Source organism: Polypterus senegalus, chromosome 12 (genome assembly GCF_016835505.1).
Source record: "Polypterus senegalus isolate Bchr_013 chromosome 12, ASM1683550v1, whole genome shotgun sequence".
Lineage (NCBI taxonomy): Eukaryota > Metazoa > Chordata > Cladistia > Polypteriformes > Polypteridae > Polypterus > Polypterus senegalus.
In genome coordinates, this window is record NC_053165.1 from 110715563 (window position 1) to 110731799 (window position 16237).

A 16237-nucleotide genomic window follows, 5' to 3' on the forward strand; every position below is an offset into this window, starting at 1 on the left:
GCCTTTTATACTGTCTACTTCACTTGCTGGTCTTCTTTCTCTCCAAACAAGGGCACGTAAGGACTGAACTCCTCCTCCACAAAATACAGAAATAGCATAATGCCGGTTCTCATTCTCCCAACAAGGAAAGAAGGTTTTGTACTAATAGAGGACAGAAATATTATTCTGTGTTTAGGCTGACTATACAATCCTCCAGTTGTCCTTGGCTGTCTAAACCAATGCTTGGTTGGCAATTCTAAATGCTGAGCCCCTGTGTGCCAAACTTAGCATGAATGGATCCTTTAACAGTGTTGCCCAGAGACAGTGACAGAAATATTAAAAAAAAATGTATTATAACATACATGAGGCCTCTGGACTGTGGGATGTTGTCCTGTTCTGATGTCCCACTGTTGTGGTGGTCAGTATGTGTCTGTCTGAGTTTTTCATGGTTTTCAAATAAAGTTGTGGTGTTTTCATAGAGTGCATAATTTGTACTGTTTTAGCTTCTATTTTTTGTTTAATTGTATCTGTGTGTTTGTCTTTGAGCTTTATGTGTTTCCATCCATTATCCAACCCGCTATATCCTAACTACAGGGTCACAGGGGTCTTCTGGAGCCAACCTCAGCCAACACAGGGTGCAAGGCAGGAAACAAACCCCAGGCAGGGTGCCAGCCCACCACAGGGCACACACACCAAGCACACACTAGGGACAATTTAGGATCACTGATGCACCTAACCTGCATGTCTTTGGACTGTGGGAGGAAACTGGTGCACCCCGAGGAAACCCACGAGGGAGAACATGTAAACTCCATGCAGGAAGGACCTGGGAAGCAAACCTGGGTCTCCTAACTTCAAGGCAGCAACGCTACCACTGCGCCACCATGCTGCCCTTTTTTGTATTTCATGTGTCTTTATTCTTATTTTGAAGGTTTCTTTGCTTATCTCTCTCTCTTGTTTTGTCTGTTCTTATGCTGTGTTATTATGTGTAAGTTACGTCTGATGTTCTTAATCTGGGTTTTCTATTTGCTGTTGCCAGGTAGGTTTCGTGGGTAGGTGTGATGTTCTCGTGTTTTTATTCCAGTGTGGGTGATGGTGGAGACTGAAGATGCCTTTTTAGCATCTGTGCACCTGTTTAGTGTTCTGAATGTCCATGTTGTGGAAGTGAATTTTCATGAGTTTTTTGATAGCGGCAGTTTGTGTTCAATAGCTTTTAGTATAAGGAAACACTTGCTGGGCTCCGTCCCCGTGATTTGTAGGCTTTCTCTGTGTAATGAGTTGTTTCCAATTCTGGAGTTGTATAATATGTATCCATAATGATCATCTTAGATATTTTTGTCTTTTTCTTGTGCTGCTTCATCTTACCTGCTTTGGTAAACTGGGGTTTGCAGGGACCCCTAGATCTGCTATAGCAACTTTGGTCTGGTAGTCCACCCCACCACTGCTTGGCCACTGCAGTAGCCATATTTGAGCTAGTGCTGCTCTCACACTGTGAATAACTTTTCAAACATGGGGCTCTACAGTATGTACAATGGGGAAATAAGTATTTGATCCCCTGCTGAATTTGTAAGTTTGCTCACTTATAAAGAATTAACGCTCACTATTTTTATGTAGTTTTATTTTAATGGAGAGAGAATATCAACCAAAAATCCAGAAAAAACACATTGCATAAGTTATAAATTGATTTGCATGTCATTGAGAGAAATAAGTCCCCTTGATCCCCTACAACCCAGCCAGAAATCTGTCTCCCACATATTGGCTGTGCGCCCACATGGCACACATTTTACAATCAAGCAATCAATTACAGATTCTCCTGATCTCACTAGTCGTGTATAATCAATTTCTTCCATTACAACCTTTCCACCACCATGGGCAAGACCAAAGAGCTGTCAAAGGACATCCAGGACGAAACTGTAGATCTGCACAAAGCTGGAATGGGCTACAAGACCTAAAACAAGAAGCTTGGTGAGAAGGTGACAACTGTTGCGATTATTCTGAAATGGGGAAAAATATAAAATGATCATTAATCGCCTTCGGTCTGGAGCTCCATGCAAGATCTAGCCTCATGGGGTGAAGATGATTTGGAGAAAGGTGACCCCAATTGGTAACACACTTTGCCGATTTCCATTGTGTCATGTTTGGTGCCTGTGTGCTTACAGTTTTTGTACTGATGTATAGGATGAGGTTTTGTCTGCTCTGGTATGTTCCATATGTGCTCGAAGGTGTATTAGTATGTTCAAATTTGTATTATTGACTGATGAGTAAGACTTAACAGGTTAGTTGTATTGTTCTACACTTGCATTTAGTATTCTAGATAGGGTCCTGTCCACATAAGTATGTATGAGTGAGGACTACAATGCCCATCACTCCTCGGTACAGCGCACAGCGACTCACTATTTCCCACACTAACTCGTTTGTTTTATATACCTCATACCAACCAATGATGTCTCACTTCTACTGCACATGTCCTCTCTATGGGGGTGTGACGTTTCGGCCTTGATAACCCTGCAGGGATGATCAAATGGCGATCTCTGCTGTACCTGGTGCCCGATTAATTACTTTATTTCTTCAATCACTTGAGCTATAATGACAAAGTTTAGAAATGTAACAACATCATGTTTATAAAAGTATAATAACACCAGCAGAAGAGTTTAATAGAAAATAAAATACATAGCAAAGTGTGTAGGAATGGAGTCTTAAAAAGCTTACTGAAAATCATCATGTTAAGTGTTGACGTTGTCCTTGGAAGCTTTTTGATTTTGCAGTTGGCGTGATGCATATGTTATGTTCTCGGACATCTGCAGACAACATACATCCTGTTACTGGGACAGGAATCCCCTTAAGAAGAAGAAGTGGAACATTGGTATGGAGTGCAGTGTCAATAAAGACTTTACCACCTCCACAAGGATAATGCCTGGAATACGTCACCCAATAATGGAACAGGGTGAGATTTTTGTATAAATGCAAAATATCCCATGCTGCAGTTCGTGGTGCCTGTCAGTCATGGATGCGATTCTTTGGAACCATGCTGCAATGACAGCCATCTCCAGATCCAGGTGCCACCTCGAGTCAAAGGGTCCTTTGAGTAGAGGTTTCTATGCTGCTGTAGACAAATTCCTAATTGGCTGACTGAAGAACATGAGGGCTGAGGGAGGGATCAGGAACATTTTGGCTTGACCCTTGTGGATCCAAGGACCCTTGTCTTGGGCAACCTTCGTCAAACTTAATGTTGACTGTGAAAGAGAGAGAGAGAGAGAGAAATATGAATTCACAGTGCCTTGCAGCAATCAGATGGGCACCATTTGTGAATATTTTCAAATTGTTGTCCAAGTTTTAACCTGCCTTGTCTGTATTTGTTTTTTTTTTTTCTATGTGTTATTGGAATCAACTGAGAAGGCACATTTAGTGTTCTTGTGCAAACACAAAAAAATAAAAAACATTGAACTCTGATGTTCATTCTATGCAACTAAAAGCAACTCAATTTGTTGATGTAGAAGGGTGACTGTCCCTACCATCATAGGGTGTTTGCTTTTTAAATGCACTCATTTCAGTACATTTTTCAACTTTTCCTTCGCAAACTGCACTATACATGTAACAAAATAAAAAACAACAATCATACAGCAGTATTCCACTATCTGTACTGGACATGATAAGCCCAAAAGAATGCAGAATGGACTTGAACATGGGTGGTAGACAGCAGATGAGCTGACACAGATATAACAGTACTTTGCCAACAAACAATATGCTAGGAGCTTCAGCAAACTCATGGATGATACACAAAGAGCTCTTAGCGAGTGAACATTGCTAAGATTGAGACGCGGGCTTATCTGAGGTAGTTTCAGTTCCACTATAGAGGATTGGGGCAAATCCCACTTGGTAACCGTGGAAAGTCTGGTCCATACTAAGCTAAAGATGAAGCTTAGTGGAGTTTTGTCAATTGAGGCTTCATGAAATTTGTGATCAATGAGAAAACAAAATCTCTGGGAGATGTTCCAAGGCTTTTTATTATTATTATTATTTAGCATATACTACATACTATATTTTGCTGAATTCTGGTTTAAATTAATCGTACGTGTCCATTACAAAATGGTGAACCACTAAAATCTGAACTATCCATTGACGATAAATTACATAAGTTATTGCATTCATTGCCATGGTTTTTGTAAGTGATATCTGATACGTTTGTTACAAAATGATAAACTATGAACTACTATACTGTTGAAAATGTCAAGAATTAAGAATATACCATGTTTATGATTATACCATTCATGTCTGTTGATCTTTTAAGTCAGCAAGAGACAATAGGAAAAGATTTAATAATGAAAATAAGTTAATATGGTGAGTTCCATAATTTTAAAATTGACAGTTATAAAAACTCCCGATTATAAGTCAGTAAACCTCAAACACTAAAGTAACAGAAAATGTCAACGTTAAGATCCTCTAGGATCAGCGCTGGTGTGCTGCTGTACTTGTGTTCATTGTTGAGCTTTTAAAGCAAAAGCCAAAAAAATGAATAGAAAGAAAGCCGATGGTCATTTCTGAAGTAGGACATGTCCTGATAATATGAAGATGTGTATTGTATCATAATAAAGAGTAGCGTGCTTAGCAGGTTCACTTGCACACTTTCATAATGAACTATTAGCTCTCTACTTTATTAATACTTTATTAGTAGTAAGATATTAAAAATACAAAATGTTCTGAGGGTCTTCTAGTAAAATTGAAACACTCCTAAAAGCTGATAAGTCTGGTCAGGCACTGGTCTTGACGATTTTCTGTCAGATGTTTTGTGCTTTCATTCAGTGTATTAAATGTCTTATTTTTATCAATGTTTAGTTGAAGCCATACAGTAATGTACTATGTCATCGGTCTGCTATGGACTTCTGTGCCACCTGTCCTGGTTTCTCTTTTGATTAGTTGCTGAAAAGACCGCCACTGTGTGTCACATGTTTTGCTATTTTATGACAGTCATATAAACCTTTCCATTTTTTCCAATAACACACCATACACCCACCAGCTTCACGCTTAAAGTTGCAGGCACTCAGTCTTGAGATGTTGCTTTCTGCTCCTGTGACTTGGTTTTAATAGACTAGACATTTGTTAAACATTTGAAGGTTTTAAACAGCTGCTGACTTGTGATGGTTACATTTTGCTCAGTAGTTCCTCACACAGGATAATGCTTATTTCTACCAAGCTCTGATTTTTAAAATGGTGTACATGTCTGGTGGACAAGAGCCTTTCATTTCACTTTGCACTGCTTGCTCTCTCCCTAAAGGCTCAGAATGGCAAGAAGTCTCATTTGGTGACAAATCTGGAATGAATTGGCAGACTGTGAGTTGGAGCAGACACAGAAGTGAAGAGCACACTGGTGAGTAACCTTTTATGAGGTTTTTATCAGCTTTGTCATGAGTGACACAAACATATGATGGACAAGTCAGCAGTTCATGGTCATTAACAGGTAGGTGCCATCCATATGATTTTTCAGATTGTTTCTTGTACTTCTCTGTTGAATGTGAACTAGTCAGGCAAGATCGAGATTGTAAATATGAGCCATGAATTATCAAAGCTCCAGAATGGTTTATTCAACTCCTGAATGAACACACAAATTAGAAAAATATATCATAGTTTGAGTACAAGATATTTGCAGCAGTCCGTGCTTACAACAAGAACAAACACGTTTATCTCTATATCACATTTTCATACAAAGAATGGAGCTCATAGTGCTTTACAAGATGTCAAAGAGAAAGTTACAAGAAAAGAAATACAAATAAGAGTAAGCATGAATATTTAATGAATAAGTAACAAATAAAAAAAAAAAAACAACAAATCTATACGATATTATAAAACAGATATACAGTAGAACTAGTAGAGGAGTACCATCCTTGCATACGGTATCATTGTGTAAGTCTCTAAAGATTAATCAGAGTGTTACAGCAGCTTGAAGTGGTAATTAAGTTAATCGCATTTATCCTGCCATGTGTGGATTTTTTATAAAATAATGGCTCGTTGTTTTAGTGCTAATACAGTGCACATCTATAAGTGAAATAGTAATTTAGTCATTTGCCTTTATACTGCTCTGTCCAGGTTTTTTTAATTAGACAATGTTCTGTTATTATAGTTCTAATAACTGCATATCTATAGGTAAGCCCACTACAGAGTTATCCCATTCTAACATGGAATTATAGTAAACATTAGGACTAAAGATACATAGTCAAAAAAAAGACAGTGTCAAAGATTACTCGGGGACTGAATCTGTTTGATTACAGGCTTTTATGTTTGGAACATAAACAAAACAGGTCCCCGCTCTCAAAGAAGACAATGTTATGTCTGCTCACTTTGGACAGCCAGGGGCGAACCAGCCACCCAAACCGACACAGACAGGAAAAGACACGAGTACAGGTGCAACACACGTTTATTTTTCCCTTTTTCCATGGGAAACACATTTCCCAGATTCCCACATGTACAGCACAGTTTGGCACTACACAAAAGGAGAAACACAGTTCTCTTCTACTTTTCTTTATTTCTTTGCCTTCATCCTCATCTAGGAAGCTTTGTTCTATACCACCTGAATCTGGCTAAGGGAGAAGTGCCTATTATCATCCAAGAATAAAAACTTTGATATTATTTTTGAGCCAGTCACACCTCCATTAAAAGGAAATTAAAGAAATAGTTGTCTGGCTGTCTCATTGCACCAGCAGGAGGAGACTATTTAGGTCTATTTTGTTTTCCACTCCTGTCACATGCCGTCCTGTTTTAAGCATTAATGTCCATTTACTCTAAAGAGCCAGAACCCAGAGCTAAATTAATGCATTCCGGGTGTTGAGCAACACGTCTCCTCTCAGGTAAAGGCTTAGTTTGAACTCCGCTTCTGTAATCGACTTCACAGTAAACCTAAGCCTTTAATTGAGAAGAGACGTGCTGCTCAACTTATGGTATGGGTTCGTTTATCTTTGGGCTCCGGCTGTTTAGAGTAAACACTAACATTAATGCTTAAAACAGGACGGCATGTGACGGGACTGCAAAATAAAATTATCCTATATAGTCTCATCCTGCTGGAGAACTGAAACAGCCACAAACCTATCTTTGAGTTCAATTTAAAGCAGGTATGACTGGCTTCAAAATAAAACCAAACATGTCATACCCAGTGCATTCTTGCCTGTATGGAAATTGTTCAAATGTTGGAAGCAAGATTTTACCCACTAGATGGCAGCAAAACAGTCCTGAGAGAATTATTCAGGCCTACCACGGTAAAGCAGATCATTATACGTCTCCCCGTGTGCGACTTTGGCTTAACCATATTTATGCAAAATTATAAGTGTGAACCAAACTCTGCGTTACCACAAAGGAGGTTGATAGATGACATCACACACATGAAACCCAAGTCGAAAGACACAACAGACAAAAAAAAAAAAAGATCTATCATCTTTCTGCCTATACCATATAAAATACTTAATACATGCATAAGAAAGTAAATCAAAACACAAAAGATAAACAAAATGGACCAAAAATAATTAAAAAGTAGATAAATAAATAAATAAAACACATTTGACAGCGTCCGACATGTGGCTAACACAAATATTACTGTAACCCTTGTAGGGAGAAAATTGGACGTAATCTTGGGAAAGGAAATTTAGTGAGAGACCGCTTTGGGCATGCAATTTGTGTCAAAAAATGAGGTCAATACAATACAATACAAAGAACAGAACACAAGTAATCCTCTTCACAGATCTAGATGGCCTATCTATCATTGCCACTTCAGAAATACAATACAATAGTACAATAGTAATAGTACTATTACTATACAAAAGCAAAATGCAAGAGCAGATTATATCATATACCTGTATGAGGATTATTTTTTGTTAAGAGTCCTGTAGACATTGGCCAACAAGTTACCTCCCCCTCCTTGGCCATTCCTTAGCTGAGTCAGTGCTGGGCCAGCCAATTTGATAAAAGGACCCTTCAACCGAATGATTCCAATGCTCCTCTATCAGAGATGACTTTTCCATAGGCAGGTAAACAACCTGGCAGTAGGGATAGTGGCACCAATTACCACATTTGAGTACTGAGAAGAGAAACAGAATAGGTGAGCGTTAGTAACAATTATAAATATCATTCTACTTTATATTTTAATGCTAATAACTAACAACAGAGATTTGCATTTAATCAGCAGCTCTAGTCAGGGTATGCTGAACTGAAGTAGTTAGTCTTCAGCAGGGATCTGAAAACTGAAACTGAAGGGCATCTCTTATACTACCCAACAGACTATTCCATAGTTTAGGGGCCTTGTAACTAAAAGCTCAACTTCTCCCTGTTACTTTTATAATTATTGGAATCAAAAGCAGACAGGTATCTTAAGATCTAAATGTGTGCTCTGGTTTGTAAGTTCTGATGTGCTCAGATAAGTAAGCCAGACCTTGGCCATTTAAGGCTTTACATGTTAAAAGTAGGACTTTTGAAATCTACCCTAAAGTTAACTGGGAGCCAGTGTAAGGACTTAAGAACTGGAGTAACATGTTCGTATTTTCTTGTAATAATTCTTGCTGCAGCATTTTGAATTAACTGAAAGCTATAGTACTTGGGTGTTGTACCATGTTAACCATTATGGATTTGTAATTTTGGTTAACTTGAAAGATAACAATGCGCAAGCTTTTGAAGCAACTCGGGCCCCTTCTTCAGGCAAGATGTAATCAGGCAATAATTACATCTTGCCTGAAAGCTGTATAAAGAACAATTTTAACATCCAGTGAACACCGCATTGCAGTAGTCAATCATACTATATAAATTAAATAAATAAATAACATAAATATAAATAATAATAAATAAATAAATAATATATAAATATTAATAATAAATTCATGAATTAATTTATCAGTATCCTGAATATTTAGAAAACACCTTTTCCATACTTTTAAAGATGAAAGAAACATGTCTTGGACAGTTTTGTAATGTGAGGTTTAAATGACATTTTGGAGTCAAAGACAATGCCTAGATTGTGGGCTGATTCAGTAAAACTAATGGTGATTCCAACCAATTTAAATAATGACAAAATATTGTTGCAACCAGCATTATTTCCTCCAATAATAAACACCTGTGTATAAAGACAAGTATTTCTCATCCATCCACTCTTTAATTCACTAACACATCTAATTAAAGACAACATCGGAGAAAAGTTATTTGGTCTAAAGGTATAACTGGGTGTTATCTGCATATGATTGAAAATTAACATTATGTTTTCTAATGATAGATCACAGTGGAGGCATGAAAAGTGAAAGCAGTAAAGACTTCTGTAATGAGCTTTGAGGGACTCCATATTGAACTTCTATGTATAATGATGGACTACTGTCAGCACATTTCTGTATGTACTGGAATCGATTTGATAAATAAGAGCTAAACCAGGTAAGGACATTAACTGCAAGCCCAATTTCATTTTGCAGCCTGTGCAGTTAAATAGAATGGTCAGTTTTGTCAAATGCTGCACTCAAGTCTAACAACATAATTACAGTGGAATTTCCTACATCAGATGATGGCAGAATGTCATTTACAACATGCGTTAGAGCAGTTACTGTAGTATGACTAGTACAGAACCCAGACTGGAATTTCTCAGATAAATTGTGATGCATAAGTGTGGGACTAAAGCTGACTGTCAACTACTTTTCAAGTATTTTAGAGAGGTAGGGTACATTTGATATTGGTCTTGTGGAAAGACAGCCCCTGGGCACAGACAGACAGACACCAAATGTCCAAAACACACGTTTATTGCTGTCCTCTCTCTATACAGCACCACACAATGCTATATTAGCCAAACTCAGTCCCTTCTTTCTCTCTCTGTCCTTGAATCCTTCTGCCACCTCTACTCCTCTTCCCACAAGCTCTGTCTTCCTCCTCCCGAATCCAGCTGATGAATGGACAGAGGTGGCCTCTTTGTCCCCACCCGGACGTGCTCCAGGTGCCTTCTGATGAACTTCCTGGTGTGGCAGAAGTTCCATATGTGCACCCGGAAGCATTCCGGGTGTCCCTGGTATTCCTTCCGCCAGCACCTCTGGGTGTGGTGGAAGAGCTGACATTCAGGGCTCCACCATCATCCGGGCGCCCCCTAGTGGTGGCCACTGGCCCCTATAGGGTTGAGCTTCCATGCTCAATTTCTATGGCCCCCATACAAACCAGGTTGGCTGCACTCTTGTGGTCCGGGGGAGGCATAATCCTTCTCCCAGTCCTTCCAGGCGTCCCAGCTGGGCACAGCCCTCAGCCTCCCGCCAGAATCTCTAATTATTAAGTATATGTTGGTGAAGGTCTGACTTTTTAAGTAAATAACTTTTGATAACTGACACCTTGAGTGCATCAGGTACTGTACCATGCAATGATTAACTATTGATAATGCTAAGAATTGGTGCTGCATAAACACCCATTGTGAATTTTAATAGTTTTGTTAGCACTGGATCTAGAGAACAAGTAGTAGGTTTAATTTTAGAAATTAAAATTAAGGCTTTCTGTTCTGTTACAGGACTAAAATTTCTAAAGTTTTGAATGCCAGGCTAGACAGAGTCTGCCAGGCTACTATGAGTTTTGCACTGTGATGCTGAGATCTGGGATCTTTTTAATTTTGTCCTTAAAGAAGTTTATAAATTCTGTATTGCTAATGTCTGTTGGTATTTTGAACTGTAGTTCTGAATTCACATTTGTTAAATTAGCCACTGTTCTAAACAGTACACAAGGATTATTATTATTGTTATGTATTATTTTAGTAAAGTAGTCTGAGCAAGCTTTAAAGAGAGCTTTTTTTATATTTTTTAACACTCTCCGTCCATGCAATTTGAGTGACCTGCAGCACTGTTGTTCTTCTTCTACGCTCCAGATAAACAACAGCCTATGACTTAAGATCAGAAGACTGTGGTCTGGATGGTGGTCTAATCAGTCAGCCACACAGTTTTACTGCCATATTTTGGGATAATACAAAAGATCCCCTCCAGTTAGGATGAAGAGCATCTCTCTTGAAAAATCAAGGCTTTTCCCAAAAATCATCCCAGTTGTTCACAACAGCTATGCATTTATTTGCATGCCAGGTTTCTAGCTAAGAGTGAAGGGGATGCAGTTTGCTATAAATCACATCCCCGCTGTATAATCTTGGTAAGGTGCCAGATACAATTCAATTCCGACCTTTTCTTTCTGCTATGGTACATAGGGAGATGCAGTTCCCCTTTAATACCTCATATTGCTGTAAATAAATATCATTACTGCCAACATGTAGCAATAAGGTAGATACTTCATCATGAGCCAGAGGATACAATTTAGCCTGAATGTCAGATACCTTCACCCTTAGAAGGCATTTAACATTAACTGCTGGTTTAACATAGTTTGGAATTCTAACATTCTGCATATGGAATGACCAATTATAACCCCTTTATTCTTTTCAGGATCCACAGGCGTACTGCAGAGTGTCCAGAATAGTGCCACCAAATTGATGACCTGGGAGCCGAGGAACAAAATTTTGGTGGCTTAGACCACCATCTCACTGTTCTGTTACTCGCCCTGCGGCTGAATTGGTGCTGTTGATTTCAGCCTCGTACTGACTACAATGGGACCTGGAAAGAGACTGAAGCCAAATCATTAGTAACCAAATTGTATAAACACATTGATTCAATTCAGTTTTCAGTTTACCTAATTGCTATTACGTTTCTAACGTGGTCCTCCAATTTGTGTATTTTCCTGCCCAATTCTAAATTAACTATCGGCCAGAAAGCCTGAATTGTATGTGAAGCAGGACACACAACATATAAACACGCCCTCAACGGGCAGAGGGCAGATGCAATTTGCATTCAGACGGATGTTGGCATTACTCCAGCTGAACTTTACTGACTAATTCGATTAGTTATCGGATATTCTTTTCAGACACTGTAAAACTCTTATGTGTGTGTGTGAGATGCCAATTTCATTCTTCTGCTCACTGCTCAGTCCCACCAGATGTTCTGTAAAATAAGGAATAAGCTCATTATTAAAATGTTTCTAAATCCCTATGCTGTCTTCCTGGACATTTGTTTTTTACAATTATCTATCATAGGTTCAATGTAATAACTTATCTAGCAAAATCTTGCTCCTTGCGGTTTTTGGAATTGTCTTCATGCCACATGCTGCCAGCCTGTTTCTGGCTGCAGTGTGGAGTAATTGGCCCTGCAGTGTTCTCTATATCCTTGGCTGATTGTATTTTCAAGTTGCTGAGCAGCACAAACAAATTGAATATGTTGTACCAGGAAATGAATCAAAGTCAAAACACCAACGAAAGAGTCATTACCAAACAACAAAGAAGCAGAGCACCAAAAACAAGAATGTTAAGCAAGTTTGGAAACAGAAGAGGAAAAGCTTCAAAATCAGAACAAGATTAGAAACACAAAGTAACGGTTTTGTTTTTAGTGTTTATTCAAATCATGAATAGTGAGTAGAGTATTGTGTCTTTATTTAAACCAGTACTTTGAGAGTCAATGCGTCTTAGTGACACTCGTCATGTGCTTAACAGCCACAGAGCAATATAGCCATCAAAAGTTCCAAAATTGTGGCACCAATACAAGGAAACACACAAAATGGTGGCACCCATGAGAAACAAAATGGTAAGAAGATGACAATTAACCAAATAATGTTAAAATTTAAATAAATGGTGGCAAGATGATAATTAACCAAATAATGATAAATTTTAAATGATCATTAATAAATAATAATGTTTCTTGAAAATACATTTTGGGCAAGTATGAATTTTATTCCCCATTTGAAAACAGCCGAAGGAGGCTTATAAGATAGGATGATTGCCTTATAAATGTTTTAATGTGTTTTTTGATGATCATCTTTATTAACTCATAGAAACTGCAGGCACTTTTCTAGGTACAGGGTATCTTTGGTCTATCAAATTGCGCTTTAAATTATGTAATTTTTATTCTTGTCACAATTTTTTTGATCTCACACTTGTCGTTTTTTTGTGTAAGAGAATTACTGATGTTTATTTTTAATATCCAACTACCCTTTGTGTTATATAGTTTTTTTTTTTAAATTTTGGCTACCATTTTAGTTTGCTATTGCTGCCGACATTTTGTTAGCTCATCATTAGGATAGTGTCCTTAAATGTTGTGACGTGTGGTAAACGATGCTATAGGTTTAAAGGATGGCTGAAAGTTCATTTTCCTATATGAACTGTGGATTCAAACCCCAAACAAACTTTTTCTAAAATTTACAGTTGTCTCACATCTTCACTCACTGGTACCTCAGCCACTGTCTGCGTGCTCTTTGCATGTTCTCCTCATGTCAGCTTCTTCTCAAAGTCCTTCACCTCCAATCTGACCCCTGACCAGTGAGTGACGTCCCCTTGTGATGGGTTGCCATCTGGGTTTATATTTTCCTGCTCTGAGCCCACTGCTGCTGGTAGAGACTGCAATATCTTGAAAATCTGAAATTTGTAAAAGAAGGTCCAGAAAATGGATGAATAGGTGAGAATAAAACAAAAAAAAAAAATAAAAATGTATAAAGAGATAAGCGGGTTAGGAAATTGATGGACAGGTGGAGACATGAGTCAATACAATAAACCGATTTAAAGTAAAACTCTAAGGGCACCAGGTCTGCTCTAGGTGGTTGACTGCTGACGTTCTCAGATTAGTTGATCTCCATTCACTCTACTGAGTGTTAAACAGCTATCACAACACATCAATCAGAAGTGTTATCAGAAAAAGAGCTTCTCGTCCAGACTTTGTCATACAAATCAGTGGAGTGAATACGAAGAAAGAGTGAGGATTTCTTCCCATGTCATTTGTCAATCAAGTGGTGATGTCTGACTTATTTAGTGAGATGAGATTTAGTCAGTCAGTCAGTGATTACCCAACCCATTATATCCTAGCACAGGGTCACAGGGGTCCACTGGAGCCAATCCCAGCCAGCATAGGGCAGGAACAAATCGCGGGCAGGGTGCCAGCCCACCGCAGGACACACACACAGCCACACACCAAGCACACACTAGGGACAATTTAGGATCTCCAATGCACCTAACCTGCATGTATTTGGACTGTGGGTGGAAACCAGAGCACCTGGAGGAAACCCATGCAGACATGGGGAGAACATGCAAATTCCACGCAGGGAGGATCTGGGAAGCGAATCCAGGTGTCCCTACTGCAAGGCAGCAGCGCTACCACTGAGCCACCGTACTGAGATGAGATTTATGAACCGAATATATCAAAAAGAGCAAAAATATAAAGAAAATATTGCAGAGTTAATGGAGAATAATAATACCATTACAGGGAAAGATTTTCTGTGTTATATAGTGCTTTTTGTGTTGACAATAAAATCTACAGTTACTAAGCACTTTCAGCTACAGTATCTGTATGAAAATGTGCTATATAAATAAATGTTGTTGTTATTGTTGTAATGGAAACTCACACTGGAGTTTCTCAAGCAGGTGTGATTCTCTCAGAATCAAAAAGCAAAGTCAACATTGAAAATGAACCTGCTTTCTTGTGGCAGAGCAATAAGGGTGATGGCAAGTTAAATTTGAGTGAAGAAGGAGCCCATTGTTGGCTTAAAAACCTCTGTAAAGAAAACCAAAGTGAACATTCAGATAATCCCCTCCGAGTGTCACTGTTTATCAGGAGTCTCTTCACTGCAGGGAGCTCAGGGCTCAGGGTTTCAGCTCAGGTCTCCACATTCTACTCCATCACACTGGACATCGACTCAGAACCTGCATGCAGTGACCATCCAGCACAAAGTGGTCATCCACATCTGCACTGGCATCTACAACTATATTTCTATCTAAATCTAAACATATTTATACAAATAGTTTAAGAAAAAGGAAAGTCAATATGTAAATGAAAAACCTCCAACACTGGATATGTGCAAATGCTGCCCTCTTGTGGTCTCATAGGCAATTTAATTAAATTTTAAAAAACTTTTCTTACAATTTTTAATCCTTTTTCCAGTCTTTTGAAACATTAACGCTGCGTTGAACCCTTGGCACAACTAATTTCAGGCCAATCGTAGCCGCTGCTGTTTGCATTTCCATGTGCTGATTTTCTCTGAAAGAGCTTTACTGGGTTTTCTCTTGAAGAGATTTGACTGGCTGGTGAGGGGGTCACCAGGGTGGTTTGGGACATGAGAAGGACCTGTCGTGAGGTGTGAAGAGGTCGGTGGTGACACACCTGGCAATGAGAGGTTATTGTCATACACCAGTCTGAACAGACAGTGACCACTAGAGGGCATTAGATCTGATTTATTCTGTACAGCACCACAGAGGAGTCCATGTTCTGTTAGTTATTTTCAGGAAGGTACACCCACAGTTTAACAAGATATATGTATTATTATGGGATTTCATTATAATGTTTTGCTTTTTATTAACTTGGGGTTCCATTTAGTATGTAATATCAATTGGTTATAGAGGACTGACAGCATGTTAACTTCATTTCTAAGTATATCACAATTCTGAAAACAAAACCTCCAAATATTATCCCAATATGAGAAATTTGTACAACTCAAAAACATCTTAGTTTATTTATGAGTGGGTGCTGAGCCTTCACCTGTGCCCATGAACTGTCCGTATTGACCGAAGCACTAGATCGCAGATACGAGCGGTGAAAATGAGTTTCAGGGTGTCTGGGCTCAGCCTTCGGGAAGGGGTGAGCAGCGCAGACGAGATGTTTCTGATAGGATGCCTTCTGAACGCATGCCTGGGAGATGTTTCAGACATGTCCAACCGGGAGGGGACCTCGGGGAAGACCAAGGCTGGGCGGAAATGAGTCGGTGTTCCCCAGGGGGATTTGTAACAGGTGGCAGGAATTCTGGGTGTTTTTGCTTAGAGTGCTGCACCAATGACCCAGACCAGATTCGCTGCAGACAATCAAAGAATGGGTGGATACTTTTACAACGGAAAAGGGTAAGGAATTTTTCAGTGATGAGATGTAGGTTAAGTAGAGTAGTAACCACTGACATACGACATGGATTGCAATGCTTTGATGGCTAACAAACACACACACGTCAAACACACACTGGGGCTAACGTAGAGTCGGCAGTTCACCTAACCTGTATGTCTTTGAACATTGGGAGGAAACCGCAGCACCCGGAGCAAACACATGCAGGCACGGGAAGAACTGGCAAAATTCTTAGCTTGAGGCAGCAGCGCAACCACTGCGCCAAGTGTGCTGTCTTGTCAGTCCGGATTTTAAAATGCTGATATCAGAATTAGGAAACTTGCTATCTATTTTTAAAACGTCGATATCTTGTCATTATCAAATTTCAAAGACATACA

At 39.0% G+C, this 16237-nt stretch overlaps 1 long non-coding RNA gene across 3 annotated transcripts in view; it reads left to right on the plus strand.

Annotated features, from left to right (window-relative positions):
• LOC120541534 overlaps positions 1-11984 on the plus strand; it is a 45307-nt gene extending 33323 nt beyond the window's left edge. For all 3 annotated transcript variants that reach the window (XR_005636022.1, XR_005636021.1, XR_005636023.1), the window contains 3 exons: positions 5249-5341; positions 9218-9369; positions 11385-11984. This is a non-coding gene — a long non-coding RNA (uncharacterized LOC120541534). The remainder of the gene's footprint in view (positions 1-5248; positions 5342-9217; positions 9370-11384) is intronic.
• The last annotated feature ends 4253 nt before the right edge of the window (positions 11985-16237 follow it).